This window comes from Cherax quadricarinatus, chromosome 4, assembly GCF_038502225.1.
Source record: "Cherax quadricarinatus isolate ZL_2023a chromosome 4, ASM3850222v1, whole genome shotgun sequence".
Taxonomy (NCBI): Eukaryota; Metazoa; Arthropoda; class Malacostraca; order Decapoda; family Parastacidae; genus Cherax; species Cherax quadricarinatus.
The window spans coordinates 27,155,416-27,161,351 of NC_091295.1; the positions used below are offsets into that span (position 1 = coordinate 27,155,416).

Genomic DNA, 5,936 nt, shown 5'->3' on the forward strand with positions numbered 1-5,936 from the left:
GTATCGAGCTTAAATTAAAGGACTCATACAGGACCCAGAAGAGACAAGAGGAGCTAAGAGTGATTAGTGAAATTTAAAGAAACTAGAAATATTTTTTTTATATGCCAAAAAAAAGGAAAATACCACATCTAGTATCGGACCCTTGCTCAGACAAGATGGGACTTATACAGATGACAAAGAAATGAGTGAGATCCTGAAATCCAAATACGACTCTGTGTTTAAGGTGCCGCTAATCAGTCTAAAGATCGACAATCCAAATGATTTTTTTCATGAATGAGCCTCAAAACTCCATCAATTTATGCCAGATTTACATTGCCCTAACTCTGATAGACTTTGAGAAAGCCATTGACAACATTCCTATGCACTCAGCCCCAGGCCCAGACTCGTGGAACTCTGTGTTCATTAACAACTGAAAGAAACCCCGTTCGCATGCCCTAAGTATACTATGGAGAAGGAGCTTGCTTAGACATGGGTGAAATTCTAAAGTTACTAAAAACAACAAATATAGCCCCGCTCCATAAAGGCGGCAGCAAAGCATTAGCAAAGAACTCTAACATCTCTCATCATAAAATCTTTGAAACAGTGCTAACAAGCACGAATGCAAACCACTTGGATTCCCAAAAACTGCACAATCTAGGGCAACATGGGCTCAGAGCAGGTCGCTCCTGCCTCTCGCAACTACTGGAAGAAAAACAGAATGAAGATGTAATATACACAGACTTTGCAAAAGCCTTTGACAAGTGCGATCATGGAGTAATAGCGCACAAAATACGTGCTAAAGGAATAACTGGCAAAGTGATGAGATGGATCTTCAACTTTCTAACCATTCGAACACAAAGAGTAGTGGTCAACAGAGTTAAATCGGAAGTTGCCATAGTGAAAAGTTCTATTCCACAAGGCACAGTATCGCCCCCATCCTGTTTCTCATCGTCATACCAGACATAGACAGAGATGTAATCCACAGCACAGTGTCATCCTTTGCAGACGATACTAGGATATGCATAAGACTGTCATGTATTGAGGACACGGTTAACCTCCAAGAAGATATAAACCAAGTTTTCCAATGGGCAACGGAAAACAATATGATGTTTAATAAAGACAAATCCCAACTACTCCGCTATGGAAAACGGGAGGAGATAATAACTAAAACTGAATATACTACAAACTCTGATCATACAATAGAGCAAAAATATAATGTGAGGGACCTGGGATCTCACTTTCAAAGATCACAACAGTACCACGATCATAAATGCAAAGAAAATGATAGGATGGATAATAAGAACGTTCAAAACAAGAGATGCCAAGCCAATGATGATCCTTTTCATATCACTTGTTCTCTCTATTACATTTCCGTTCAAAGCAGGTGAAATTGAAGATCTAGAGTGTACAGAGAACCTTTACTGCACATATAAGTTCTATCAAACACCTCAGCTACTGGGAACACTTGGAAGCACTTGATTTGTACTCGCGGGAACGCAGGCGAGAGATATATCATAATCTACACTTGGAAAATCCTAGAAGGAATGGTCCCGAATCTGCACACAGAAATCACTCCCTACGAAAGTAAAAGACTGGGCACGTCGTGCAAAATATCCCCAATTAAAAGTAGGGGCGCCATTGGTACACTAAGAGAAAACACCATAAGTGTCCGGGGCCCAAAACTGTTCAACAGCCTCCCATCAAACATTAGGGGAATTGCCAATAAACCCCTGGCTGCCTTCAAGAGAGAGCTGGACAGATACCTAAAGTCAGTGCCGGATCAGCCGGGCTGTGGCTCGTACGTCGGACTGCGTGCGGCCAGCAGTAACAGCCTAGTTGATCAGGCCCTGATCCATCGGGAGGCCTGGTCATGGACCGGGCCGCGGGGGCGTTGATCCCCGGAATAACCTCCAGGTAACCTCCAGGTAGGTGTCCGGGGCCCAAGACTGTTCAACAGCCTCCCACCATGCATAAGGGGAGTTACGAATAGGCCCCTGGCTGCCTTCAAGAGGGAGCTGGACAGATACTTAAAGTCGGTGCTGGATCAGCTGGGCTGTGGTTCATACGTTGGACTACATGCGTCCAGCAGTAACAGCCTGGTTGATCAGGCCCTGATCCACCGGGAGGCCTAGTCGTGGACCAGGCCGCAGGAGCGCTGATCCCCGGAATACCCTCCAGGTAACCTATCTAGACAGCTATATCTTCCTTAACTGAACTGTGAATTTCTCAGTAGTTGCTGACCGTGGTTTATATACTAGGATAATTACCAAATTCACATTTTCAACTTTAACGCCTAGAATTTCTACTGAATCATTCGTAGAATTCAGCATTTCTGTGCAATAGAAAATATCTTTAAGGCAGAGTCGTACTTCTCCCTGTGACCTATTAATTCTATCACATCGATAAATGTTGTAGTTTTCTATCTTTATCTCCGTTCAAAACATCCTCTGTGTGTGTTTCTGTAAATACTCCTAACATGGCATTCGGTTCTGAAAGTTTGCAAAGCAGAAGCAGGATTTACCACTGGGGATGTTTTGACTTGCTGTGTGTTTAGTTAGTACAACTGGTGATGCACTACCTGTCTGATAGTTCTTGGTTTATTTTGTCCCGGTCAATCCTATGGTTGTTGAAATTAAACTTATTGAATATCATTCTCTTACATTACTGTTGCAGTTCCCTGGGCCTGGGTTAATTAATACTCGTTTGTGCTTCTATGATGTGGTCATAGTATATTGTTTTTGTAATTGTTATATCTCTGATTAGTCCCTTGTTGTTTGTGAATATGAAATCCAGGGTATTTTCATATCTAGTGAAATCAGTTATCTGTTGGTTCGATGAGTATTTTTCACAGCCTCATTAGTTCCCTGGTATGTACCTGTTGAGGCAGGGTGCTTCCAGGAGATAGTTCTGGTATAACGTTGTGTTAAGCCATCTTCCATTATACATGTGGGAGATTAACATCTCCAAGGATGATAATATTTGGTGTGGGATTTTCTAGCCTATCCAGATAGTTATCTATCTTTCTTAACCGATCTGTGAATTCCTCAGTAGTTGTTGATGGTGGTTTATATGCTAGGATAATTATCAAATTCCTATTTTCAACTTTAATACCTAAAATTTCTACTGTATCATTCGATGAATTCAGTAATACTTAGCAATAGAAAGTATCTTTCATATATAGTTCTACTGATCCCTGTGACTTATTAATTATATCACATCGATACATTTTATAGTTTTCTATCTTTATCTCTTCGTCCAAAATATCCTTGTGTGTGTTTCTGTAAATGCTCCAAACATGGTGTTTGCTTCTGAGAGAAGCCCACTGGTGATGTACTGCCTGGTATGGCCCCTGGTGTACATACCCCTGGTTTCTCCAGTATTGATTGTTGTATATTCGACCCTAACAAGTAGATGCCTGACTTGGTAAGTCCCACCATTGTGACCTCTGTCCCATCTGTATTATTTTCCTGTCTGTCTTCCTTCTTGGGTCCAATCGTTTCTCATTATAACTAAAAAAGACAGGAGCTATGACTGGACCCCTGTAAAAACAACTAGGTGGATACAGTTCTGACTCACAACCACCCAATATGATGGGCTTAAAATAACGGTGCAAAAGACAGCAAACAAAAAAGGCTACGAAAATCAGCTGTGCTAACAATGATAAGGATATGAAACAGCACAAAGGAAAATAAGAATACTGACCTCCATGCATATTCCGGACGCTCCACGTCCAGCGATCACGAATAGCCTCAGTGTTCATGCTGACAACTGGGAGTGGTCTTCTTACCAGACAGGGGAAGGAAGGGGGGATGATTTTCGAAACAATCTGCAGGTACACTTAAGAGGAGCCCTCAACAGGCAGGGTGGGTCTGGAACCGACTCGAGGAGAATATGATTTCCTAAAATTATTCTAAACGCAACTGATAAGTTACAGTGAGGCTCAGTAGCAACAGTCATGTGTTGTGAGTTGTAGTAGTGACTCGCCAGCAAAAGTCATGTGTTGTGAGTTATAGTAGTGACTCACCAGCAACAGTCATGTGTTGTGAGTTGTAGTAGTGACTCACCAGCAACAGTCATGTGTTGTGAGTTGTAGTAGTGACTCACGAACAAGTCATGTGTTATGAGTGTAGTAGTGACTCACGAACAAGTCATGTGTTATGAGTGTAGTAGTGACTCACCAAGTCATGTGTTATGAGTGTAGTAGTGACTCACCAACAACAGTCATGTGTTATGAGTGTAGTAGTGACTCACCAACAACAGTCATGTGTTATGAGTGTAGTAGTGACTCACCAACAACAGTCATGTGTTATGGGTGTAGTAGTGACTCACCAACAACAGTCATGTGTTACGAGTGTAGTAGTGACTCACCAACAACAGTCATGTGTTACGAGTGTAGTAGTGACTCACCAACAACAGTCATGTGTTATGAGTGTAGTAGTGACTCACCAACAACAGTCATGTGTTATGGGTGTAGTAGTGACTCACCAACAACAGTCATGTGTTATGAGTGTAGTAGTGACTCACCAACAACAGTCATGTGTTATGAGTGTAGTAGTGACTCACCAACAACAGTCATGTGTTATGAGTGTAGTAGTGACTCACCAACAACAGTCATGTGTTATGGGTGTAGTAGTGACTCACCAACAACAGTCATGTGTTATGAGTGTAGTAGTGACTCACCAACAACAGTCATGTGTTATGGGTGTAGTAGTGACTCACCAACAACAGTCATGTGTTATGAGTGTAGTAGTGACTCACCAACAAGTCATGTGTTATGGGTATAGTAGTGACTCACCAACAACAGTCATGTGTTATGGGTGTAGTAGTGACTCAGCAGCAACAGTATGTTGCTGCGGCATCTGGTTGTCTTTGTTGTGGACGTTTCGCCATCCAGTGGCTGGCTGGATGGCGAAACGTCTACGATGGGGATGCCCGGGTGTTGTGCATGTGTCTCAATTTCATCTTGTCGGTATTATATACAATTCTTGTACTACTACTACTACTACTACTACTACCTCCACCTCTTCCTGCCTATATATAGCCGTCTTGCTCCACCTCTGTTAGTGTGACTTTGTCAATGGTCCAAGTCGGACCGAAACGTCGTCGTAAGCTTCTCTCTTTTATGTGCGGGTTATTTGTGTACAGCAACAGTCATGTGTTATGAGTATAGTAGTGAATCACCAACAACAGTCATGTGTTATGAGTATAGTAGTGACTCACCAACAACAGTCATGTGTTATGAGTATAGTAGTGACTCACCAACAACAGTCATGTGTTATGAGTATAGTAGTGACTCACCAACAACAGTCATGTGTTATGAGTATAGTAGTGACTCACCAACAATAGTCATGTGTTATGAGTGTAGTAGTGAATCACCAACAACAGTCATGTGTTATGAGTATAGTAGTGACTCACCAACAACAGTCATGTGTTATGAGTATAGTAGTGACTCACCAACAACAGTCATGTGTTATGAGTATAGTAGTGACTCACCAACAACAGTCATGTGTTATGAGTATAGTAGTGACTCACCAACAAGTCATGTGTTATGAGTATAGTAGTGACTCACCAACAATAGTCATGTGTTATGAGTGTAGTAGTGACTCACCAGCAACAGTAACGTACTCCAGCCTAACATCAAGGTAGACGAGTACAGTAGTGACTCCAGTGTCATCACTCCTCACCTAGGGGAGAAAAATAACGCCAAATGTTGAGTTTGTTTCACTGAAGTATTTTACTGAGGGAAGGAGGGAGGGAAGGAGGGAGGGAGGGAGGGAGGGAGGGAGGGAGGGAGGGAGGGAGGGAGGGAGGGAGGGAGGGAAGGAGGGAGGGAGGGAGGGAGAGAGAGAGAGAGAGAGAGAGAGGAGGAGGAGGAGGAGGAGGAGGAGGAGGAGGAGGAGGGACCGAGGGATGGGGAGGGGGAGGGGGGAGGGGGAGTTGGAGGAGGAGGAGGAAAA

At 42.9% G+C, this 5,936-nt stretch overlaps 1 protein-coding gene across 1 annotated transcript in view; it reads right to left on the reverse strand.

Annotated features, from left to right (window-relative positions):
• The window catches only part of LOC138854141 (uncharacterized), a 132,811-nt gene extending 127,146 nt beyond the window's left edge, over positions 1-5,665 (reverse strand). The window contains exon 1 of the mRNA XM_070095420.1: positions 5,588-5,665. The gene's annotated coding sequence lies outside the window, so the exon portion shown is untranslated. The remainder of the gene's footprint in view (positions 1-5,587) is intronic.
• Between the last annotated feature and the right edge of the window lie 271 nt (positions 5,666-5,936).